The 27,294-nt window shown below is 41.7% G+C and overlaps 1 protein-coding gene and 1 long non-coding RNA gene across 3 annotated transcripts in view; both read left to right on the forward strand.

Moving 5' to 3' along the window:
• Positions 1-27,294, forward strand: part of NALF1 (NALCN channel auxiliary factor 1) — a 340,934-nt gene that overhangs the window by 203,954 nt on the left and 109,686 nt on the right. The gene's annotated exons all lie outside the window — the stretch shown is intronic.
• Positions 7,049-15,744, forward strand: LOC307214507. The gene is made up of 3 exons (XR_013838169.1): positions 7,049-7,075; positions 14,066-14,096; positions 15,643-15,744. It is a non-coding gene; the product is annotated as an uncharacterized lncRNA (long non-coding RNA).

Below are 27,294 nucleotides of genomic sequence, written 5' to 3' on the forward strand. Positions count from 1 at the left end.
TTCCCGCTGGTAAGCGGTCCCTATTTATCTACTTGCACCCGGAGGTGCTTTCGAACTGCTAGGTTGGCAGGCGCTGGGACCGAGCAGCGGGAGCGCACCCCGCCGCAGGGATTCGAACCGCCGACCTTTCGATCGGCAAGCCCTAGGCGCTGAGGCTTTAACCCACAGCGCCACCTGCGTCCCTATATACCAATTCTGTATATACCAGGGGATAAATCCTGTTGAACTGAGTGCAGAGTTGCCTTGTTGACTCTGGGCACATGGGCCTTTTCTGTCACTTCATCGCTCACCAAGGTTAGCTGCAGTTGCTTCGTTAACTTTTCCCCATCAGGAATGCCAATGATAGCAGGGAGTGGAAAGCAGGGAATGGAACATAGGAACGGTCTCCCTCGGGAGGTTGTGGACTCTCCTTCCTTGGAGGTTTTTAAGCAGAGGTTGGATGACCATCTGACATGGATGCTTTAGCTGCATTGCAGGGGGATTGGACTAGATGACCCTTGGGGTCCCTTCCAGCGCTACAATTATATGATTCTATGAAGCTGCCCTCTGAAGCTGCCTTATGCAGTGTGAGACCATTAGACCAACCTGGACTATCCAGGGTTTCATGGAGGAGTCTCCCCCAACCCTACTTGGTGATCCCAGTGATTGAGCCTGTAACCTTTTGCATGCAAGGAATGTGCTCAGCCACTGAGCTACGGCCTTTCCCCATAAAATGCAAGATTTACAGGCTTGAACAAAGATTAAATAACCCGGCATTCTCATCTGACAGCTCAGTCGTGAAGGTGGGCTTGCAGCACCATCGAAGAACAAGGTACATCCATTATGTCTACAGCATTCCCAACTCAGCACCATTGAAAAACAAAGAGCATAGCTGTCAACGTTTCCCTTTTCTTGCGAGGAATCCTATTCGGAATAAGGAGATTTCCCTTAAAAAAAGGGAAAAGTTGACAGCTATGACAAAGAGTGAACTCTCCTTTTATGTCTGTTTCCACAACATGCCCTACTCATTTGCCCTCCTCTCTTCTTTACCCTGCCCAAGCCATTTCTCTCTTCCACATTTCCCTTTCTGCACATGCCTTTTTTTTAGAGAGTGGGATGTCCCTAAAATATGGTTTTGTGAACTGAGATCATTTGCTGCACAGTAGGATCAGAGCCTCTTTTCACACTTAACCATCATGGTCAAAGTTTTAATCACTAATCTGGTTACTTGTGGTGTAATTTATGTAGGCCATTAGCCGCATCGTAAATAAAGTTCTTTTAGAGCCCTTCAAATATTTAAACCCTTCATTAACACAAGTGTTTTATTGCTTAGTATTCATTAGACCAGAGCGTAATTTGTTTAATTTCCAGGTATAAAAGAAACTCAGTATTGAGTGTTGCAAGGAGATTAAGGCTTTGAAAGACGAGGAGAGAAATGTGTTTGGAACATCATAATCCTTCCTTTTTGAAATAAGCATAGTTCAGTAAATAATGGCATATGCATTGTCTGTTGCAATTTATACTTCAATAGCAGGATATAGAGTTGTTTAAATCACAGGTCCTCCATTTTTCTACAAGCCTTTATGCGCAAGAGAATGGATATATTTCAGTTCTTCAAACAAAGTAGAATTGGCACTGCTCAATTTGAAAAATAGTTTGTGATTGTCAGCAGATTCTTTTATGTATTGAGCACGTTACATTTCTGGCAGTATGAAAAAGGCTCTGTATGAATATAAAGGGTTTCTTGAATTAAGTGCTGAAGACTCTGTCTGAAATTACACTGTCCAGGCAGCATCACACTTTCCCTGAATTCATCTTCCCACTCTGTCCATGGGTGTGGCTGCCCTGCCTCCGACACCCCGGGGTGTTGATATTGTAGATTTTGCTGATTTTCAAGCTGTTTTCTGTGGGTTAGTATCCTTTAGGTAAGTTCACGGCCACTTCTGAGTTCTGAGGCACTAAAGGCAAGAATTCAAGTCTCATGGAATTGATGCCCAAGCCCAAGCTTTGCTAGGAACATTCTGTTTAATAACCAAATCAACTGTTAATCATCACTCTTTGTTCAAACACTCCATCACCTTTTCAAGTACTGAGTTCAGCCAGATTGCAGGTTTCTTTCCAATGAAATGTTAATAGGAATCAATAGTGAGGGCTTGTGTTGCAGTATTACTGTGGATTTTCTCTAAGGTTCAGTTCAGATTTTCTCACTTTTCTGGGTGTCCTCAGTTAAGGGTGGAATGAGAGGGCATTTCAGGTAAAAAAAAAAATGTTGCCCAACATAAAAAGGTATTGATCAGATTCTGTGATTCTGATCTTTAAAATGAACTTGCACTGGCAAGCCCTTGAAATAGAAGACTTCTTCTATGGTGGTCTTTCAAATAGGGAATAGTCATCTGTAAAGTAAAGTGGGTTGCCTTACCACTTTAAATGTGGCTTGCATGCTGTTGCCATTTCCTGTTTGCCTTGGAGTGATTTCACCAAGTTCCCATCCGGCCAACGGATTCTTACAAATAGGGTCATACTACACATACTACATAAGCTTCAGTATGCACTTAACCAGCAGGGCAGATGGTGCATGCTGTGCTGGGGGGAAGGTCCAGAAGGTAAAGGAACTCTAAGTGTTAACATTGCCTTATGTATTACAGTGGTACCTCGGGTTACAGACACTTCAGGTTACAGACACTTCAGGTCACAGACTCCGCTAACCCAGAAATAGTACCTCGGGTTAAGAACTTTGCTTCAGGATAAGAACAGAAATCGCCCAGCGGCTGTGCGACGGCAGTGGGAGGCCCCAATAGCTAAAGTGGTGCTTTAGGTTAGGAACAGTTTCAGGTTAAGAACAGACCTCCGGAACGAATTAAGTTCTTAACCCGAGGTACCACTGTATACAGGAGGATTGTTTCAGTAGGATTCTTGTATCTTACTGGTCAGGCTGTTATGTATTGTTGCACAAAAGCTAGCAGACGAAACCCTTATATACAAAGGTCTACCAGAAATTACTAGAAAAAGTGAATTTTCTTTTGCATTAGCAAAAGCCCAGATTACTTTCCCCATGTGTCCTCCTTTCCTTTGTGCCTGATGAACAGCTATTTAACTCACCAAATAGAGGTTGACTTGATGACAGAGATAATATTGCCTATAGTCATGGGCATAGCCAGGACTTTTGTGGGGGGGGGGAGGCTTTTGTTGGGGGTGGGGTGCAGATCCTCAGATTTGTATTGATTTTTATTGGGGGGCAGCTTCCCCCCTATCCCTCTTGTATACACCCATGCATATTGTTGTTGTTGTTTAGTCGTGTCCGACTCTTCGTGACCCCATGGACCAGAGCATGCCAGGCACTTCTGTCTTCCACTGCCTCCCGCAGTTTGGTCAAACTCATGCTGGTAGCTTCGAGACACTGTCCAATCATCTCGTCCTCTGTTGTCCCCTTCTCCTTGTGCCCTCCATCTTTCCCAACATCAGGGTCTTTTCCAGGGAGTCTTCTCTTCTCATGAGGTGGCCAATGTATTGGAGCCTCAGCTTCAGGATCTGTCCTTCCAGTGAGCACTCAGGGCTGATTTCCTTCAGAATGGATAGGTTTGATCTTCTTGCAGTCGATGGGACTCTCAAGAGTCTCCTCCAGCACCATAATTCAAAAGCATCAATTCTTCAGCGATCAGCCTTCTTTATAGTCCAGCTCTCACTTCCATACATCACTACTGGGAAAACCATAGCTTTAACTATACAGACCTTTGTTGGCAACATTCATATAGTCTTATATTACTGAATCTTGTGATTTGTATAGCAGTGGTGAAGTAAATCAAATGCTAACAGAATCATTTTTCTTCCTTGGTTATTTAAATGTCATCTAATAAACTGGGGAAGTTGCAGTTTTATATCTCAGACAGGCTGGTGCTATTGATGATCTGGTGGTTGCATTTGTATGCCTTTTCTTGTTTCCTGTGATAATGAGAAGAGTTCAGATTCACACTTAAAGAAAAAAACAAACAAACAGGCTTGCAGTTCCAAAGCTAGTTGGGAAGAAAAAATTATTTGCTAAGTACTTGGTGTCTTGGAAGAGCAAAGGCTGTTTAAATGGTACCATTTCCCCCTCCCCATGATTGGTTTCTTGGTGTAATATGGATTTTGCTGTAATTATAACACGAGTTGGTTTTTAATGCATAATTAGTCTCATTAATCACTGTATTGAACCTGGTAGGAAATTTTGCGAGTTAAAACAAAAATTAATCACTTCATGCATGAATAACTGAGCTTTGAGCCTTAATGGGATCATGCAGCAGCAGTCCCAAAAGCACTAATACATTCAGGGCTCAAAAGGCAGACAAAGCAGGTGGAACAAGAGAGTTGATTTTCCTGGATCTGCGTATTTAAGAGAGCAGGCTAAAAGCCTTATCATCCAAACTTGCTCACCAAGTTAACTTTGTTTCCCCTCCCCCAAATCATCACTTAATTGTCTCCACAGAAGTAATATGTGAGTGGAATGGTTGCAACATTTTGAGCTTTTTTAGGGAAAAAAATAGGTGATGTTATAAGAAGTGTGTAAATCATAGGAGGAGGAAGTAGCTACAGAAGACATTTTTCTCCTTTTCTCGTACTGGAACCTGGGTCATCAAATGAACCTGAATTGTGGGATATTCAGGACAGACGAAAGGAAAAACTTGTTCACACAGTGCATAGTCAAACTATGGAATTTGCTAGCACCAGATGTGGTGTGTGGCTGCCAACTTTGCTCTAAAGGGGGATTAAGCAAATTCATGAAGTTTGAGGCTATTACTGCCTACTATTCATGAGAGTTGCATGGTACCTGGAGGGACAAAGCTGGCATGCTGAAGAACAACAGTGAGAGACGGCTACTGTTGCCTGCCTGCTTTTGAGCTTCCCATAGGTATGTGGTTGGCAGACAGGATGCTGGAACACATATGCCATTAGTTGTGTCCTGTTGTTGTGTCCTGTTATTTGGAACCAAGCTTTAACTTCCATGAACATTATAGCCAATACAGGCCATGTAGTTTATAATTCAGAACATTCCACCGGTGTCTGAAAATGATGTCTTATGCATCTGGGATCAATCCATTGATGGCAAAGATCATAAATTCAGGGAAAAGGGAGACAAGCAGGGAAATTTAGTTGGAAGCAGCCCTGTGTAGGAATGGGCGAATCTTGGTTTCTCCTTTTTCCATTCTCAAGTTCAGTTCCCCTCATTTTCACATCAGTTTGTATTTTTTTCTAAGTCCTCATGCAAATTCATCAGCACTTTAGTGCAAATGTTGCTTAATATGCAAATTTTTTACAGACCAATTTTCCCTAATATGCATTTCTGCATGCTATTTCACTGATATCAGTGATAATTTACAAAATGAACCAGGTCCAAATAGTTACAAAATCATTCAAAAAAGACTCAGAATTGCACTGGAATGCATTAACATTTTCTTTTTAAAAGAGTGTGAAATTTGCATGGTGGCTTTGTAACTTTTTCAATACTATAAGTGGTGCAGTCTATAAGTAAGGCTGCAATACTTTCTTGGGAGTAAGGGCCAAGGACATTTCCATAGGATTTTCTTCTGGGTAGACATGGTTAGGCTTGCACCATAATATAGTAAATTAAAGTGTTGCACTGAGGGTGCATATGAGCATTTAGAACAGCCTTCATGGTTATACTGGTAGCAGTGAGATGAGATGCAATATAATCTTAAGAGAAAACAAAAGGCGTGTAGCAGTAGCAAGTCAAAATGGTTAATTGGACCTCTAGCATTGCTGGGTACATAAATCTTTTAACAGTTTCCTCTGTTAAACAGTTTATACAGTTTCCTCTCACAACCCTTCAGCATACCTGATCCTAAATGCTGCAGATGAAACATGCTAAGCAAATCTACATCCACTTAACTCCCTCCTGCACACCACCTGAATTTTTAAATGCTTCGCTCACTGAAGCATTGCCAAATGCCTCTATGCACTTTAAAAAGTTAGATGTGGTTAAATGTGGATGCTAAGGAGTTCAGAACTATAATGGTCTCACAGAATTAAAGTGTTTCAACCTAACAGCACTTTAAAAGGTTACAGATCCTTAAAAGAGTTGTTTTTTAAAAGAACAATTCAGCTCTCAAAATAAACTTGAGTTGAGGCCAATCAGTAGTGTGGTTCCAGAATGATTCTGCCAAAACCAGAATCCATTTGTCCTGAGTTTCCCTCCCAAAGGTAAACACGAGACAGGCATAGCACTCCAAACCCTGTTATGTATGGATTTAGGTGGAGGTATCCCTCCCAGCTGAGTTTGCCTCCTATCAGCCAGTGTTTATGAATGATGCAAAGTGTCATTCAGTTGGCACCAGCCTCCTTCTTCTGTCCCCCAAATATGCATGTGAGAGAGGGCTGCCAGGGAACACAGCATATTCTGGGGGCATGGAGGGAACGGGGCTGAGCCAGCCTGGAAACTGCTGGAGCCTGAGCTGGTCTCACTGCTGCCACTTGATGTCATCTGACCCAATCTGGGTGCAGTTGCTGTGCCAATCAGGAAGGAGTTGTGGCCTCATTGCTCTGCAAAGCCCTGTCAGTGGGGGAAAAGTTTGGCTTGCACCTTAGATCCAATAGTCAGCTGTAATACTTCTTAAGGCCTTAAAAATGAGCTGATAATTTACAGCATGGAAGCATGCATGTCCATAGTTACATAGATGCATGTGAAGTTCCATTGAAGGATCAAAATCAAACAAGATAAAAGAGAGAGCTTCCGGAAGGAGGGAGCTTTTAGATTATTTTGTTCTGGCCAGAGTTGGGGCAACCATGGAGGGATGATTCCCTCATTCACCAGTCAGAGTTGAGGTCTCCACCTGTCCCGTTTATCCTGACATGTGGTTATGGGAACATCTAACTTGGTCCCTGTCCTTTTGAAGCTCCCAGCATCTGGGTATGTTGCTTGATTGGCACATGGTCTTTGAACTTGCGGTCATATGTGCCATCTTCTCAGTATGTGAGATCATTTGTGGCATGCCTTAGAATTGTTATGTTCTAAGAACCAATCAGCATCAAGGAAGAGCAGTCTCAACCCCCTTATTGATGCAACTGCCATCACATGAGAGACTATCGCATAAGGCCAATCTCAGTATATTCCTCTTTGTTCCTTCCTCTGTGTAACTGATATACTGGGGAGTTTCATCTGTGTATATGTCTATTTTACCTATTTTAAAGTTTTATTATGCAACCTGCCCTGTGATTTTTGTATAAAGAGAGGTATATAAGGTGAATTAATGATTGAAAATAACCCTCAAGTATCACTGGTTCCTTTCTGGAGGGACACACTTACTTGACTGCTGATATACATCAGGAATGGGAATCCGTGGCCTTTTTGGGGTTGCTGGATTGCATCTTCATTCAGTCCCAGCCAGTATTCTCACTGATCAGGAATGATAGGAAATGCAAGATGCTTTTTGTGAAATGGCTATAGGGGGAAAAGAGACAGCTTTTTATGTGCGTTTATTTTTTATTGATAAATATACTTTGTTTATTGTAATAATGAAGCAGCTCAGTAAAAACTGAATATAAAAAGAAATATTTACTTTAAGTGTTTAAGTGCAAGTTCTTCCATCAAACAATAGCTAACATATTCTAGTCTTTAAAGTGTACAGTTATCTTTAAAAAGAAGCATTTCAGTCTATTTGCAGTGGTGTGTTTATTTAAAAGAATTGTTGGGAAAGATCTTCTACGCAAAACCATTTTTCTTTCTGTCATGTTTGACAGTGCTTCTGCCATGTGCCATTTTTAACCAAATAATAAATTCAAGAAAGTGGCTTAATTATCACTAAAGTTTGTGTGCTCATATATTGTAAAAGTGACATACAGGAATTGGGACACTGAAACAATAGGAAGAAGGAGAAGTGAGGCAGAGAGGGATTAATGCTCTAGAATTTGCTTGGTGACATTTTTTTTTTTGTATTTTTTGTAACTATAAATTTATTCAGTATGAAAACTATGGGTGGTATTCAAGTAAACCTGATTCATAGTAGACCCATTGAAATTAATTAACTTAATTTAGTTAGGTCCATTAATTTCAATAGGTCTACTCTGAGGAAAACTTAGTTGACAACTTTCCCTAAAGTCCCTATCTAGCAAAGGTTAATTGTAGCTAAGGCCAGGCTTTTTTTCATTCAGAACTTTCCGGAACAGTGTTCCGGCACCTCTTAGATGGGTGCCATTGCCATTATAAGAGAACAAGGGAAGCAGTCATGGTGAGTTCTGGCACCTCTTTTTCTAGAAAAATAGGACTGGCTAAGGCAGCAATGCTGTACACATTTAGTTGGGAGTAAGTCTCTTGTGAGTTAAACCACTGTGGTTAAACCACAGAGCCTAGGACTTGCCGATCAGAAGGTCGGCGGTTCGGATCCCCGCGATAGGGTGAGCTCCCGTTGCTTGGTCTCTGCTCCTGCTAACCTAGCAGTTCGAAAGCATGTCAAAGTGCAAGTAGATAAATAGGTACCACTCCAGCAGGAAGGTAAAAGCCGTTTCCGTGTGCTGCTCTGGTTTGCCAGAAGTGGCTTAGTCATGCTGGTCACATGACCCGGGAGCTGTACACCAGTAAAGTAAAGCGAGATGAGTGCCACAACCCCAGAGTCGGTCACCACTGGACCTAATGGTCAGGGATCCCTTTACCTTTACCTTTACCTCTCTTGTGAGCTTATTGAGACTTTATTCTAAGTAAATGCACTTTTTTTTTTGGGGGGGGGGAATATCCCACTCTTCCACTGTAAAGCAATGTGTAGGGTGGCTTACATCATTAAAAACAACAAATCACACACAGAAACAACAAGAACAACAACTGAGGCAACAGCAGCAGGTAATTACCAACTAAAATATGAGAGGAATACATTAAAAAATAGCCAGGAGTCATAAAAAATAGAAGAAGGGTCTGCAGAATCAGGCCAATGGCCCATTTAGTCCAGCATTCTGGTGTCATAGTGACCAGCCAGATGCCTGTGGTTTCCAAATAAAAATACAACAAATAAAACATCAACAGATGATCAGCTGATTAAAAAATGAAAGAATTTTTGAGGGTTGTAAGATTTGACTGCTGCCCATGTCAGCCACTACTTTAGACCAGGGCCAGCCTGGCCCGCCAATGAGGCGATATGAGGCAGTTGCCTCAGGCGGCAGATCTGGCTTCTTGTTCTGCCACTTGCCGCTTCCTGTTCCATGCCTGTCTGCTGCCGTGGCTGCCTCCTCCATGCTCATCGACAGCAAGCGGCAGCAGAGGTGGCTGGAGCCGGGGAGTAGAAGCATTTTTTATTTTGCCTGAAGTGGCAAAATGTCCTGGTCTGGCCCTCCTTTAGGCATAAATGTTTATAGGAGAAAACACAGGATGAACAGAATACTAATATACCTAAGTTTGAACTTCCAGGGTCATTGCCCATTCATTCAGCTTCTAGCCTTCCTATTCCCAAGGGCTGGAGATGGTAAAAATAGTTTAAGAAGGGGAGGCAGAAACACAGAACAGTATACTTGCTTAATGGAGAATCAGAAGAATTTTTATTTGCACCAGCCACTAGCCATAGCAATAAAATAAAATGTACTGAAGATAGAGGTAAAAACCTAGCTGTAGAAAATACATTTGGGGTTTTACACCAATAATCAAATAATAGATCTTATTCTAATTGCCCCCGCTAAAAACCTTGCAGTTTTTGCTGTCAACTGATCATCCTGATCTGCTAAAAGAAAGGACACAGTAGCGATGGTTGAGCGACTTGTCATGGACAATAACAGAGGGGTAATAATGGAGGAATTCTAAAATTATATTCCTTGTTGATTAGCTCTGGTCCCCCACCCCCAATAATCTATCTCAAAGAGAAAGTCTTATAAAACTTTCAGATGGTACCCAGGCTTCCAGGTTGATGAACTTCTAGAGGAAAGGGGTTTTCACAGTTGTGGGATGCCCACCAAAAATCCCTTGAAGATCCCCTTGCTGTTTGGAATTTGATGTATGTATTCTCAAGATGTCACTTGTGGCTAATCTTGAAGATTGTGATGGAGCACAGGAGAGCACAGGAGACTTTACTATGGGAGACCCAAGACTGGTCTTGTCAGTGTACACTAAGTTTTGAATTAGGTAGGGAAAACAAATTCAAATGGGACATGAACACAGTGAGAGGAACCCCTTAAATATCTTTGAAATGCTTTAGAAAGTCTTCTCTAGAAATAATATAATTTGTTGTATATAGTTCTACTTTTTAAATCCTTGGTGTGTGTTTTTTTAAAAAGAGAGAGATGGTGATATGTTACAGCTACAGTCTTGTTCCCATAGAGTCATACTGTGTTCAGTGGGATTTCTTCAAAGTAAGTGGGTTGAGTATTTTAATGCCCAAGTTATAAAGCACAGAGAGCTGAGATTTTCCTAAAAAATAATTCCTCAGATCCAAACAGGAAGTGGGTAGCAGAGGAGGGCATAAGACCCCCTGCCTTGTACAGAATCCATGCTGCTGCAGTTACTCTGTTATCACAGACAAACAGTCCCTCGATTTAAATATTAAGATGTATTGTCTTGCTTCTGTTTACATTTTATCTTCAAGGCAAAAGAAAGTGATATGACTCATGTAGACTTTGTTCTACTTACAAAGTTAGCCTCAGATTCCTTTGACTAGTAAGCAGAGTATGAAGCCTACATGGCTGCCTTGCAACTTTTATAACAGGTGCATCAGGTGTTGCTTTCTCTTTTTATATAGTGCATAACTAAAACTTGAAGAATGGAGTTATAAAGGGAACTAGGAGAAACAGGAGGAGCTGACAACACAGACCAGGTGTATGATAATGAGGGGGTCTTGGTTATAAAATGCAATAAGGACAAACAGGTGATGATGTCCTCTCAAGGATTGACTGAAAGAATAAGTTTAAGAATATCTTAGGTGGGGATAAGATAAAAAGGTAAAATGGTAAGTTGGAAAAAGACGGCAGAATGGGATTATCTGCTCTCTAGGGAGTGGATCAAAGAATTCTAGAATATCTCCACGTCTTATCTTAAAGGATCACTGACCATTAGGTCCAATCGTGACCGACTCTGGGGTTGCGGCTCTCATCTCACTTTATTGGCCGAGGGAACCGGCGTACAGCTTCCAGGTCATGTGGCCAGCATGATTAAGCCACTTCTGGCGAACCAGAGCAGCGTACAGAAACGCCGTTTACCTTCCCACTGGAGTGGTACCTATTTATCTACTTGCACTTTGACATGCTTTTGAACTGCTAGGTTGGCAGGAGCAGGGACCGAGCAACAGGAGCTCACCCTGTTGCGGTGATTCGAACCACTGACCTTCTGATCGGCAAGTCCTAGGCTCTGTGGTTTAACCCACAGCACCACCTGCGTCTTATCTTAGGTGAAGGCAATTTTATAATCTTAGCACCTGTCTGAGTACTGCAGCAGTAAGCTCTCATAAGGCTACCACACATAACGCTTTATAGGTGTACACTTAAGTGCCATGAAAAATGTGATGTTTGAATGTGATAAATACATTTGCACAACAGTAATTGCACTCATTGGGATGCAGCTCCTCCTTGCATGCATGGCTTGGTGGCAAACCAGGCTTTGCCTCTGTGTAATGTGTGAAATGTCGTTGGGGAATCCCCAGGAAGTTCTCAGTGCTATTCTGCCTCTGGCCATTAAAAAATATAGCAGACGCTTCCATAACAAACAAAAAGTTGACTTAATTACCCCCCCCCTTTCATCAGGAAAGGCAGCATTGTAGAACTATGGATCTGAACAGAAATCAGTTCCCCAGTCATGGTCCCAGCTGTGAAATAGCTTAACAGAAATATGGAGAGATTCTACAAAGCTTTTTGTCGCTCGCCTCTTTTTCTTTTTCTTTTTCGGCCTGTTAGGAAAATCAAGGTCTTTTCATTCTCCAACACAATGTTTTGTGACACTAGTGTTCCAGAATAGGAAGCCCACCCGTCAGTTTTTATCATCACACATTCACCCGCTATGTAACAATGTTTCCGGTTTGAAAAGGAGAGATTTTATTTCAATTCGGTGAGAATTATAGAACTACAAAGGCAAGCAGAGCAGAGGTCTTATTTCATTGACAGCTGTGGGAGAATTTTAGAGCAACCATCTCTCCCCACCCCCCCGCCCTCTTCTTCCAACAAAAACTTATCATCGCTCAGGACTCTGTTGTGAATTGGCCTGCAAATGTCACTACTAGTCAGCTGTTCTTTTAGACTGTAAATCGTTTAAGATTGCCTGATGATAGAAAGCCAAGGCACAAATGGAGCTGTCTTGCTGTATGCTGAGGTTTCCATTAAAAGCTACTGTAGTGCAGTGTATAAAATACTGAACTTCGTCCAAGTTAGAATAAGTTATCTTTAAAACTGTAGTGGGAAACAATTTCATATCATGGTAACACCCCCCCAACAAACGTGTGTGTGTGCGCGTGCGTACGCACCCACTGTTTGGTTTACGTTCCCTTCAGTTTGCATGGTTAGCTTAGGATTCCAAAAATTCCTACAATGATACCTTGGTTCTCAAACTTAATCCATTCTGGAAGTCCATTCCAAAACCAAAGCATTCCAAAACCAAGGTGCGCTTTCCCATAGAGAATAATGCAAAATGGATTAATCCGTTCCAGACTTTTAAAAACAACCCACAAAACAGCAATTTAACATGAACTTTACTATCTAACGACACCATTGATCCATAAAATGAAAGCAATAAACAATGTACTGCAGTCACACAATCAATCAATCAATCAATCAATAGCTGAACTGGGTTCCACACAGTCACACAAAAAAAGAGCCACAAAAACAAAAATGCAAAATAAATAGCAAAAACAGACAGACCTCAGCGTAACACTCAAAACGGTAGTGTGGCACTCAAAACAGAAGCGTAGCACTCAAATCGGAAGCCTAACACTCAAAACGGAGCACTTTCGGCTTCCAAAAAAAGGTTTGCAAACCGGAACACTTACTTCCGGGTTTACAGTGTTTGGGTTCCAAGTTGTTTGAGTACCAAGGCATTGAGAACCAAGGTCCCACTGTATTTAGTTTCTCTCTCCTGCCCACCCCTTGGGGAAGGAGTGGCAAACCTGCAATCATCCAGAAATTGTAGCAACTTTAACTCCCATCAATCCTTGCCAGCATGAACCGTGGTCGGGGGTGGGGTGGGGGTGATGAGAGCTAAAATCCAGCAACATCTGGGGATCCAAGGTCCAAGAACACTTTTGTAGTCCCGCAACATCTGGAAGGCCACAGCTTCTTCGTCCTTGGTCTAGAAAATCTTGGCTAGAATTTTTAACCCGACAACAAACTTAACTGTAGTTCTCTGAGAGCGTTCACAATGCATTTATTTCTACAGTCCCGAATCATTAGTTATCCTCAAAATGCTCAATGAAGTAAAACCTCATTTAAAATTTGAGTTGGGACAGTTTGGGAACTGTGAAGTTCAAGCCATTCACATTGGAATTATTTCTAAAACTTAAACCACCATACGTCCTGAACACTGCAAGGTGGCATATAAAATGGATGAATGTTTCTGTTGCACACTACAGGTGTCTCCACAGCATTGGCTATGCATAAAGACACCTGAAATCTGTTGCAGGACCCATCCACTAAGGACTGAAAACCTCAACACTCTGTTTTGATGTTTGCGGTGCGAGATGAAAACAAAACTAGTTTATGTCTCTGTTTAACCAACACAAATATAGAATTCTACCATTAGACGTAACAACTGAGTCATAAACTGAGGGCACAACTCCTAAATCGCAGGCTGGCCTCATGCAAAACCAAGCTGCTCTTTCCCTCAAAGTATATTCCCGTCACTGCTGGTATAATAGTATGCAGACATAAACCAGTGTTTGGAACTTATTCGTCTTGAAAGCCATGGTGCCGAGAAAGAAAATCTTGAGTAAATTAGAAAGGGGTTTCACTTGGCAGTGTGATTTTTTCCCCCCTGAAGACAATTTGCCCCTTGCCAGAGAGGAGGAAAAGATGGTAGAGAAAAAGATGCTGAGACCAATCCTTAAGACAAGGATTCTGCCAGTAGCAGATAAAACAAAACAGAAGCCTTTCCACTCCTGATGGTGGCTTATCCTGCGTTGTTTTCTGCTTCTTTTTCTTGTAGATGCCTCTCGGCGGCCTCCCTGGTAGTGTTGGTGAGTATTCTCGTTCAATTCCAACAATCCTGATAACCACTGAATACATATCAGAACAACTCGTACTATTCAGTCATGTTATGAAGTTGTTGTTTTTTTAAAGCCCTCACCATAGTCCTTTTGATTTTGACACCACAACCTGCCTGGAAGGAGAGCACCCACCAGCACCCACATCTTCCATCCTTCTCATTCTTTTATGGCCAGAAGAAGGAGTGGGCAAAGGTGTACTTCTTGACTTACCTTAATCGCATTAAGGTAAGTCATGATGGTAGGTCATCTTGCTATCTTAACCAAGCAGATATAGCTATAGCTATAGCTATAGATTATACACTTCGTATTTCAATAAACAGAAAGGCTGTCAAGTTTGAGTAATACAAATGAAAATATTATGAAAGCAGGTGCTTTTAGATCTGCAGACTAAATCAAGGAGGTGATGGTGGTAGAAGTTGCTCCGTTCATTAGTACTGAGCTGAAACTCTGTGTTTGTGTATATATATCTGTGTGTGTGTGTACACACACAAACACATGCACGTTTTGTGAACATTTTCACACCCTTTTTGGTGCCACCTTTTGGCCATCCCCCCCCCTTTTCCAACCCCTTTTTTTAAAAAAAAAACTGCATGGTATCAGGAGGCAAGGGTGATTGGCTTCCACTGTCAAAACACCTAGGCCACAGTTCCTTCTCCAACCCAGATTGGGAAGGATGGAGATGTGCTTCCCAAGGCAAACCCCACTGAAAGTAACACCATTAGGATGTGCCTTCTTTGTGTACACATTCTGCCCTACCTGATCATGCACATGACTACCTGACTAAAGTTGGATCAAAGGTGACAGTCTTGTAGGTCTGTTTGCCTTCTAAGGCAGGCGGTTTCGTGGACAGGCTCCGTACCACTCTAAGTGAACTGGTGAATGGCAGGCTGAATTGTCCGCCTGCTGTATATTGGCCAATGGCAGCAGGTAGTGGTGGGCGTTCCCTTGGGCATGGGACCAACTGCCCAATGGGACACTTGGCCCCATGCCGGGGGACAGGATAAATTGTGGCCTGCCAGGCCACTCGGCCTCTTGCAGAAGAGCAATAAAATTGTGCTTGCATTGTGGCAAGACAGGGAGCATCAATCTGGCTCTCTGTTTGCCCACAGTGATGTCATCATGTAGTCAGATCATATTAACTATGTGGTATCACAACATCAACACATTCACTCTGTGATCAAGGCTGGGTGGGATCACATAGCGACAGTCTTTCATGTTAAAAAGTGATGCTGACGCATCAGAAACGGATGCATTGGAAATATAGCAAAGCAAAATTTCAGCACCCCACTAGTATTAATGTGCATTGGAGAAGTGCTAATGTATTCCATACAGATTAATATTGACATGACCAATCTTGTCATTCCTGTGGGGCCAGTTCTTTCTAAAGGCTTCTGTTATAAGTATAAAGCAAAATCTCAGAGTGTTTCATGAATCTCACTCATTTCCTACCCCCTTTTCTCCTTGATACTGTATTTATAATTTTTCTTATCACAACGTCCTATTAATTCCTTTGCAGTTCTTTGTCCAAAGTTATACATAGCAACTTGGGAGAAATGGTTTGCTGCTGTGTCTGTTGGGAGAGGAACTGAGTGTTTACCTTTTTAGGTCACTATTTTTACCTAGCCCAGGGAGAAACAAGTTAGTGCTAGCTTAATATTTTCCTTTGGGGGCAATTATTACATTCTTATCTTCTTGATTTCTTTTCTTTTAACATTCAAAATAAGTACCTTTAAAAATACTGTTTTGGTACGTACTTCAATGAAATCTGAATACAAGATTGAGACTAAAATTTCTCAAATATCCAAATATGTTCCTCATTATGTATCAGTGAGAGATTAATAGGGAAAATCTAAGAAACAAGAGAGAACACTGTATTGATCTGAGCTACTCTGACCTCCTGTTATGCAAAGCTGCTTCTAGGTTTTGGTGTCGCACTATCATTGCATTTTGGAAACTGGTGTAGAGTGGCTTCAATTTTACATCTCATTAAATAAAGCAGCATCAAGGTAGTTTTTACAACCACCCAGCATTATCTCCACTACAAAAAACAAGCTTGTTTGCTTTCACTTTTACCTATACAAAGAATTCATACATGAACTTTCAGGAGAGAGGATAAGAAGTGATGCAGAGGGTGAACTGAGTAAAGAAATTATGACCTCAGAATGAGATGTTACTGGTCATGAAAAGATAGTGGAACTGCTGAAATTGACAGAAGGATTACTAGACCTGTACAGTAATGCCAGTGCTTCAGCCCTAACTATTTGGTCAGTGCAGATTTCACAACAGTTAAGCACTCTGGGGAGGTCCTCATTGCGGAATGGTAATTGGTTAAAGACCAGGAAGAAGGGAATTGGAATAAATAGGCAGTTTTCATAACCACAGAATCATAGAGGGGACCATGAGGGTCATGTAATCCAACCCCTTGCAAAACAGGAATCCTTTGCCCAATGTGGGGCTTGAACCTATGACCCGAAGATTATAATGGAGCACATGTTCCTGCAGAGGCCTTCCCTGGTGCCTACAGGACCCCATTCCCCTTCCTCCTGAAATTAGACTTCAAAAAAGCCCTTGTTTAGCCAACAGAAGGCTTTTTTCCAAGCCTATACTCACAACTTGGGTCAATTTTGGGAGTGGGGGTTACTCCTGGGAAGGGGTGAGTTGTAGCATGCATGTGGCGCCCAAAGCAGTTTCTCTGGTTTGTAGATATGGCCCCAGTTCTAAAATGTTGGCCAGTCCTACAATAGAAGGATGTAAGAAGTGCATTCTCCCAAGGACCAGTGCCTTTTAAATGAACTAGAGTTAGGGGTGAACAGTGAGGTGGTAGTTTGCTGATGACACCAAATTGTTCAGGACAGTCTTATGGGAGCAAATGGGTACCTGATGGACTCAGGTTCCAAAGCAAACTCCTTGAACTACCAAGGAGCAGACCGTGCAGCAGATTTCAGAATCCAGTTCTGCAGGTCCTGCCCCTCACTTCTCTCTACAGCTGTTGACTGTTGAACCCACTATTAGTCCCGTCTGCTCCATCCTGTCTTCACATGCAGGGGAATTCCCTAACTTGTCAATGGTTTGAGACCCATCAGCTACCCTCACCTGGTTTTGCTGGCCAGTCAAAGCCATTTCCTGGAGTGTGGCCACTGTCACATGCTGACAGCTTCTAGGAGCCACAGGTGAGAGCTGAGTGCAGAGTGCGGACCAAAGGTGGACAAACTGCCCCAGAAGGAGCACAATGTGTCCCTCACTAGAGGTCCCCTTCTAATGTAGGTATCGTTTATCGTTCATAATCTTATAAACAGAGCAACCTAACTTCAATAGAATATTCATAAAACTGTTGAATTTATAGCTTAATTGATATTCATTTTAGAGTGCAGTAATCAACAGCACTATGTGGTAATATAGTTTTCAATTATAGGATAACATATAAGAGGAGAAAAGCACAGTATAATAGGATTGATGCATTGCCATAGATATGTACATAGCTGCTGAGCTACAGGTGAATTTACCTGAGGTAGGCTGTCCATAACTCTTGGCGTGAGGTCCAGGATTCTTGCTCATAGTGTGGTGTGTGTTTTTGTGTGTGACTTTACAAGCCACAGCTGAATTATTATTGAGATGTGGCTTTGGCTTTAAAACAAATAGAGACCAACAAAAGACCATATGGCTTTTTATCTGGTTTTTTGTTTTCTGCTCAGGATTCATATAACCCAGGTAAATATTAGCAAGATTTGAAGTGATATGAATACATTGTTTAGAGTATGGTAACTTGTCATAATGAAAGATGAAAAGGCTTTAAAAAAATCATCAAGAAAATAAGAGCTAATTCGGAGCTGAAAATTTGCTAAATCTAATGGGATTTCACCTATGAAACCAATTAACTCTAATCTCAATAGCAGCGACACTTTTTAACAGGGCCCAGTCATTTTCAGATAGGTGCTAATGGACATCATGTATTTACATGTAACACAGTTCCACAATCTGCCTTTGTATTTCTGTATTCCATTTTCATTCTTATTCCTCTTTGCATAGCAATAGGTAGACGGATAGGCACGCACACCCACCCTCGCACACAATTTGATTTGAAACTTGTAATTTATCAAGGGGGAAGGACCCATAGGTTAATTGCAGAGCGCTTCTAAGTATGGAATAAATTTTCATGAAAATCCCTATGTTGAGTTTTAGCCACACTGATTTTTCTCATCCCTGTCTTACTCCTTGAACTTGACCCCCCCCCGCCTTGGTTCCACTAAAAATAAGAACAATTCTTGCATACTTTATGAATTATATGGGGTATATTATGTTGCTCAGGGGGATATAGTTTTATACCCCACCTCCCGTAGGTTAGGGCCTGCACTGGTATAGAACTGGGTCTCTGCCATGTGAAGAGTGGGAAGGGAGTATTTGAGGATTCAGTGTGGGGCATGACCCCATTAGTGTTGCAGAGATGTGTAGAGTCAGATATTATTGTATGCTTGGCAGTGATTATTAGTAAGAATGATGCAAATGTTTGGTAAGTGTATGTGGGTTTATAGCATTCAGTGTGAGCTGTTTTGGTGTGCGTGGTTGGCAGAGATGCTGTATGAGAATGGCTGTAGTGAATGATATTGTGTATTTATGTTTTTGGATTTTTCTTGACATAAATTTTCTGAAATAGTGCTTATTGTATATCTATGTGTTTGGAATGTATGTTCTGATTTTCTTTATTGTTAACCTCCCAGAGATCTGTGGAAAGTAAGGAGCCTGTAAATGGATTAAATAAATAATATACACATTATTATACAACCGTACCTTGGTTCTTGAACAGAATCCATTCTGGAAGTCTGTTCGACTTCTGAAAACATTTGAAAACCAAGGCACGGTTTCTGATTGGCTGCACTCAGCTTCCTGCACTCAATCACAAGCTGCGGAAGCCACGCCAGATGTTCGGCTTCCAAAAAACATCTGCAAACCGGAACACTCACTTCCGGGTTTGCAGCGTTCGGGTGCCAAAACGTTCGAGGCATTCGAGAACCAAGGTACAACTCTATGTACTATTATATGTGGTTGCCTGGAGGCTAAAATTAGTGCAGAATCCCAATCTGGAGCCTTATTCACACATTACAGTACTTGTTTGTAGGGCAGTGGACCTGGGAGTTGGGGGCATGTTTCTAACAGGAGTTTGTATGCTGTGAGTTTTCCTTGCAGACTACCATCCAAAACACTGCCAAGGTACAGCACCCTGTGCCCTTTTAAGAAACTACCAATAAGAAGCCTTTTTAAGAAACTGCTGGCGCCACTGTGATACATTGCTGTTTGATCATTATTAGTCATTTCATTTTTATACAGCTTCGTATTTTTAAGGGAAAAAACTGTCCAAGCAGTTTGCAGCACGTTAAAACATCAAATAATACAATCCAGAATAAAACAGAAGCAAGTCGGATACGAAGTATACATTCAAAGCAACATAATTAACAGAAAACTAAAACATCATCTTAAAGATTTTTCAAAATAAAACATTACAAAGGTCAACTACAGAATGTGCATTTAACACAGCAAAATTAACCAACCCCCCAACCCTTAAATATTTCAAAAGCAAGCTTTACTAAATGAAGTCAAATATGACATGCACTTTTTAAACAGCATAATTAATAAGAGAATAAAATGATGTCGTCTCCCTTTTCCCTAAGAAACAGCTGGAAAATAAGTTATCTGCAGGCTTCCAAAGAGACAGCTGAAAGGAAAACAGGATCCTAAGAGTTGGAAGGGACCACAGCGGTCTGGTCCTGTGTTTCTCAACCTTTCCCCCGACCGTGGCCCCTTCCGACCATGTTTCCTTCCTGTAGCCCCACCCCTGTCCTACTGGTAGAAAGGTAGCTATTTTGTTCGTAAATAGAACATGTTTTATTTATTATTTTTATAATTATATAAATTATATAATTTTACTTGTGGCCCCCTTGGAATATCCTGGGGGGTCCCAGGGGGCCATATGCTCATCCAGTTGAGAAACACTGGTCTAGTCCAACCCCCTGCCATGTTTCCCCATCACGGGGCTTTAACCCACGACCCTGAGATTAAGAGTCTTCATTAAGAGTATTCTCTACCGACTGAGCTATCCTAGGTTCAAAAAGAGTGCTAGTTATGTACTGAGTTGAATAGGATCCAACATGCAGCAGTCTGATTGGTCCTAGAACAATAGGATTCAGAATGCAGCAGTCTGATTGGTCCACAGGAGCCACCCAATCCAGCTCTAGGTGGAAGTGAATCCGCAACCTGATTGGCCTACAGGATAATGCCGGAATTAGCCAATCACGTGGGGCCCATTGTGTAAATAACGTATATAAAGCAGACATTCTGGGGGAACTTCCATTCCTCCTCACCACTATGAGCTGAATAAAGAGCATGAAATCCACTCTCGACTCCAAGTATATTTCAAGAGGCTTGCATATAGGAGGAGGTGGGCGGAGCCAGTGGGCAACCCCCCCAAAAAAGTTTTTAAAAAAGAACAAAACAAAACACAACCAGTAAGTAGTTGGGTCAAGGTTAAGGAGATGCTGCAATCTGACTCAGACCGTTCTGAGGTTCAGGAAGAAGAGGAGGAGGTTATTTTTCTAGATTGACTTGAGTTATTCTATTCCACCATGCCCATTAGAAGGGAAAATCAAAGACAGAACTTGTGAAAGAAATGAAAGGGAGGTCCAGGAAGGCCTGATGAACAAGTCCTTTTGCCCCATCAGAAATAATCCAGCTCTACCAATTTGATTCACTCGGTTGGTGAGGAAGGAGAGAATCGCATCAGTGTTAATTACTATGGATAAACTCGAACCTCCCACAAGCTTCTAATCACATCTAACTTTAAACTAGAGAGCATGACCTGGGCAATTACAGCACATCGGGCAATCAAGCTGTTGGAAACACATGAGACTATATCTTAACTGTAAGGGTTGTTTGTTTAGGGTACAGTAGCAGAAAATAAAACAGATGTTTTGCTTTCTGAGAATAGCTTTGGCAAAACAGGCAAAAAGCTTGCACCCACTCTGAAGCAGTACGAAGGAATCCCTAGTTGAGCAGATGCATTGCCGTACAAAGATGCAGAATGTAGGCTTCCCCATGCACAGATTGTAGTGGGGGCGATGATTGCCTTCTCAAGGTGGATTATCTAAGGAAATGGAGAAGAGGGACAGGAATTAAGGGTGGGGGTGGAAAGACAAATTCAGTTTGATTCACATTTTAATGCAAACCTACCTAATTTGCTCTCCTTGAAAAAATAACACAAACCAAAATGCAGCTAACCTTTGAAGTTCCAAATTTTATGATGTAGTTATGCAGCCCCCCCCCGAAAAAAGTGCATATTGGTGTGGGGGGGGGAGTATACACAAAACATACATATATTAGGAAAATAACATGTAGAATATTAGGGGAAATTGCTTGCAAAAACATGCTCCTAAAATACTGGTGAATTTTCACGATATCTTTTTTCCAATGATGTCTGAAAGATACGTTAGAATATTTGGAGAACTATTTGGACATATGTGGATTTTTCATATAAACAGGTGCATGTTTAAGTCAGAGTAGATGTATTGTTGTTATTGATGGTGTTTCTTTTTTCTTTTTGTTATATTCACAAACTCTACAGAGATACAGATACAGATATATAGATATAGTGGTACCTTGGTTTACAACCATAATCAGTTCCGGAGGTCCATTTGTAAACCAAAACAGGTTGTAACTCAAGGTGTGCTTTCGCTAATGGGGCCTCCAATTTTTTTTTGTTTGTAATCCCCCCCCCCCAAAAAAAAAGAGTTTGTCATCCAAAAAAGTTTGCAAACCAGGACACGCACTTCCGGGTTTGACATGTTTGTAATCCAAAATGTATGCAAACCAGACTGTTCGCAAACCAAGGTACCTCTGTACTGAAAACTAATGCAGAAATGTGATGAACTGAAGAATGGGAAAATGAGAAATTTAGAAATATCAAAGATTTGTCTATTCATAAAAGTTATCATTGTCCCCCAGGAACAAAGACATTTTCCAGGATGGAAAGGATGGAGTTAATTTACCTAAGTTTGCTATACTTTCCCACTTTATATACAACCCACCTTTCTTCCATGTAGCGGAGCCCGTGATAGCATTCTTGGCTTCAGCATGCTGAATTGTCACTGGTTTCAATCCTGTTGATGAGATAAAACCAAAGGAACACTCATTTATTATTAATCACAATACAGTGGTACCTCAGGTTACAGATGCTTCAGGTTACAGACTCCGCTAACCCAAAAATAGTACCTCGGGTTAAGAACTTTGCTTCAGGATGAGAACAGAAATTGCGTGGTTGCAGCGGGAGGCCCCATTAGCTAAAGTGGTGCTTCAGGTTAAGAACAGTTTCAGGTTAAGAATGGACCTCCGGAACGAATTAAGTTCTTAACCCGAGGTACCACTGTACTGAATTGGTTAGTGCACAAGAAAACGCTTGTCCTTAAAGTAGTAACCGTGCGTCTTTGCATTTCCCCAGTAAACATGTTTTCCCTGAACATCCAAGGATGATAACAATTTAATCTTTAGGTTGCTGTTTTCAATGGAACACCTAGCAGATTAGAGGCATTTCCATTGACAATAGGATTTAAACGTTTAATCCACCACAGCTCCCAAGCCACCATGGGAAGCTGCCAACTGCGCCCAAATTCGCAGCTCTATAAATGATCAGTTTCTGGATTTGTGTCAGACCACTGGATTGCTCATTAATCCATGTGAAAAACAAATCTCTTTCCACCCCCACCCCCCCAGATTGGGCTACTTTCATGCTAGCAGTGTGCATGTATGAAACTTAATAATTAAAGATGTGATAAGAGCGTAACAATATAGCTAGTATTTCACAGGGAAACAGAGAATATTTTCCATTATTTCAAGTAGCACATTTGAGGCCGCCAAGTAATTTGCCAAAATAGATTCATCATACACCTTGCTTTGATGCTGTGCTTCTTCTGGTGCCATTTTCATGTTCCTTTTTTTTGCCTTCAACTGTCCTCAGCATCAGGACCAAACTGCACAATATTTTAATCATGTGGTTTGGCCTTAAATGCATGATACTTCTTTCAGAAATAGCATGGGCTCCCTGATCGAGACCAAACCCCTAGCATGGGGCTAGAGCGCTTTAACCCATTACCACATTCTGTTCCGTGTTAGAAACTCAGATATATAAGGTAGGCTCAAAATGGCTCCATAAACCAGGGTTTTAGTCGCCAAAATAGAATGCCTCATTGCCATTTTTGGGCCTTTCTGGTCCCTGAAATTCATTCTGTTTGTGTAGATAAAATATAATGGATGTGTTGCTAGCTTCCAGGTCATGTGGCCAGCATGACTAAGCCGCTTCTGGCAAACCAGAGCAGCGCACGGAAACGCCGTTTACCTTCCCGCCGGAGCAGTACCTAGTTATCTACTTGCACTTTGACATGCTTTCGAACTGCTAGGTTGGCAGGAGCAGGGACCGAGCAATGGGAGCTCACCCTGTCGCAGGGATTCAAACCACCAACCTTCTGATCGGCAAGTCCTAGGCTCTGTGGTTTAACCCACAGAACCACCAGGTGCAAAATGCACCTGGAACCTAGTGAATTTAGAAGACTGATTTTGTGGTCTTGATCCAGATCAGGGACCCTGCACCTTCTTTCTCTCTTTCTCTCTTTCTCTCTTTCTCTCCCCCTCTCTTTTTGTGTGTGTAAGTTACCATTCACACCAATCCATAAGTGTCTGTGACATCATCAACAACACCCCCATTTCCTTGGACTAAGCCACAGTGTTCAACAATTGAAGCTGGAAAAGACAGTATGGACAAGGGAGTGGGGTGGGGATGGCATATCAAACAACAGAATTGTGAATCTGATTGCAGTGAGTTCTGAAAGTGAAATTGCTTCAAATGGAATTTGTAACGACAAAAAGTTTGAGAGGGTGTATTGTACCCCTGCGCCTTGGATGTGCAGAAATCAGCAGATGAAGCTTTTTGTGTCATGGAGCTAAGCATTATCAGTCACAAATAGCCATAGTTTAAACTGGCATTAAAGAAAGAGCCACAGGGATTAATTCACAATTTTAGAATCCTTCATTGGGAGGGCTTGGGGATTGCTCAGTTAATGAGTGCTGAAAGGAAGGAACAGTCTTATTATTTCATGTGTTATATGGCTCAGCCTTAGTTTTTTAAATGATGGGCAGGATTCTGGCTTAGTCATGCTTACAGTAGACCCATTTTTTTCCCATTGGGTCTCCTGTTCTTAGTCAGAATGCTAAGTCCTGTACGTAGTTGGCACTATCTGTGAATTCCCCCCCGGTCGCTAAGGCTGAAATCCTAACAATATCTACTCAGAAATACCGGCACATCCAACTGAATTAAATGGGGTTTACTTACAGGTTAATTGAGTAAGGATTGTGGCCTAAATTCTCAACAGAGAAATAAAAGAAGCAAGTGTACTTCAACTAGCTTAAAAGGAAATCCTAGAGTACTTTCACTAGGAAGAGTTAAACTTCACATATTTTTAACTTGATTAGAGGCTTAGGAGGTGTTAATTAGAATGAACTAGGTAATTAAACATAATTACTTTTTTAAGGTCTTAAAAGAACATTTTGACAAGAGTATGACATTCTGTTTGTAAAAGAAAGAAGTAATAAAAAACTTTCGAACATTTAGAAAGCAACTATGTAATCTCCTAATCCAAAAAGTATTAGCAGAGTAGTTTGGTAATGCATTTTTCTCTTTTACATATTACCATGAATGAGCATTCACAGTTTTGGGTCTGGAGATTGCTGTTTTGAAGTAGGGGGATTCCGCTAGATTCATTAACAGCTTGCAACTAAGTGCTGTTAAGTAACCATAAATTTTGTCCCTTATACATTGACATAAACTTCAATTGTATATGTCAAGGGTGATCAGATTCATAGACTAGCAATGTATTTCTACCTGTAAGTACATGCAATTTATCACACAGGGATTAGAAAAAACCACATTTGTTTAGATACAGCATAAGTGTTCTGCATGGTATTACACACTCTCTTGGGGGGGTCATATTGGCAGTTTGCGGATACACCTAGAATTGTATTGGACTTGGACTTTCAGATTTCTACTACTTCTGCTTGCTTTAACTTGTTCAAACGCTTTCATTACACAGACATTTGTAATTTTCTGGCTCTGTTATCGCAATGTGGTCTTGTGGGGATGCCCTGGAAGACTGTTCAGAAGCTGTAGCTGGTCCAGGTTTGCTTGCTTAACCTTTGGAGCAGAATTAATGCCAAAACAACTCAGCTGGTTACTAATAAGGTTCCAGTCAAAATTTCAGGCTATCACACGGATGCCTATTGCACACCAGCGGTGGTATCCAACTAGTGAGAGCCAGTGTGGTGTAGTGGTTAAGAGCGGTAGTCTTGTAATCTGGGGAACCGGGTTCGATTCCCCGCTCCTCCACATGCAGCTGCTGGGTGACCTTGGGCTAGTCACACTTCTTTGAAGTCTCTCAGCCCCACTCACCTCACAGAGTGTTTGTTGTGGGGGAGGAAGGGAAAGGAGAATGTTAGCCGCTTTGAGACTCCTTAAAGGGAGTGAAAGGCGAGATATCAAATCCAAACTCTTCTTAAACAGTTCTGCTGCTGCAAGGATTTCTAGCTGCACGATGGAACTTCTCCACCTTCTCCTCTCTTTGTGCACCATTGCATGGTCCCTAAATCTGTTCTAGGCTTCTCTCCAACTCTCTGGAGCAGATTCTGGGTTTGCACAGGGAGCAGAGAAGGCAAGGAAGTTCCACTGCATAGCTAAAAGTCCTCCTGCTAGCAGAGCTGTTTAGTAGAATATCGCCCATGCTTCCATTCTTATAGTGTTTGAGATCAGTTCTTCACCAGACTTTCAGTATCTGTTTTCCCTTATGTTGCTGCACTATTTCCCTGTTCTTTACAGCTGCATGCATGGGTCTCTTGATGTTGTAGGATACTCTTGGTGCTGAAAATCCTGGCTTATAAATTGAAACCCAAAGCCACATGCATCATTACAGCATTCCGAGCCATTAATGCAGTTTTGTGCATAAGCCACAGCAGAGGAGCCAATGGGAAAAATATTCCAGTTGGCCTTCATCTTAGGCGGGGTTCATTTCTAAAGGCAATGCAACAGTTGTGTACACCCAAAGCCATGTTACCCTTGGAGCCACCCTGTGGCTAGCCCGCTGCGGATGGTGGTGGTGGGCAGAGGGCATCCCTACCAGTCCCAGAGTTGGCATGCTGAGTAGGCCTTACCTGTGAAGCACAGCTGACAACTTAAAAGGTATTTTTTGCACTGGGTCCACTTGGGGTTACCTGGCACAAAAGTAACTGTTAAGCTCTCAACCTTGCTTCTTGGACAAGGCCATTTCAACACACCAGCTCTGGGAGTGTTATGGATGCTCTTTGGAGATTTTACAGGAGAATCCAATTTCCTGAAAGATCTCACAAGAGCATCCCATGTATGGTTGAAATAGCACAAGGAAACATGTGTAAGATGCAGGCACGCTCTGTTTCTCTTGATACATGCGGACCTCTGTTTGGAGAACTGCTTATTAGTTGCATCCTAGATCATAGACAGCCTGGGGCACAATTTTTCAAGACAGTCTAGCCCCCACTTGAAGTCAGTAGGACTGAAATTGGTTTAAATCTTGGCACTTCGCAGTTGCGGCTTGTAAACAAAATCTCTCTAATCTGGCAGCAACAAATGATCTCTCTAATGATATGTTTGTTATCGTTACTGCCGGGGAGGATGCTTTTATACTATATTTAGTAAAGCAAATATTTTTGCTAAACTTTTCTGCACATAAACACTGATTGGCAGCAATTTGCAAGTAGTGAAGCTTTTGTATATCCAGTGCCATGGGTTAGATTAAATGCTTCTACAGGCAAGCAACCTTATTAAAATGTGTGTTCTGTCTCATTAACTATTGTTCTCACCAGACTCTGTCTGGGCTTGCTACATGCTTAATGCGTGCAAATCTCAAATGACCAAATACTGAAAAATGAGGATCTAAAAGGGGAAAAAACAGAAATAAGGACATCCAGTGACACTCTATAACATAACCCATAGAGCAGATTCAAGTGCACTGAAAGACCTTGTTGGGTTCTACACTGACTTCAATGAGAAAATTTGTGTAATTAGTGAATGAATCCTTTATTCAATACTAACTTGACATTAGCTAGCCAG

Source organism: Podarcis cretensis (genome assembly GCF_951804945.1).
Source record: "Podarcis cretensis genome assembly, chromosome: 4".
NCBI lineage: Eukaryota > Metazoa > Chordata > Lepidosauria > Squamata > Lacertidae > Podarcis > Podarcis cretensis.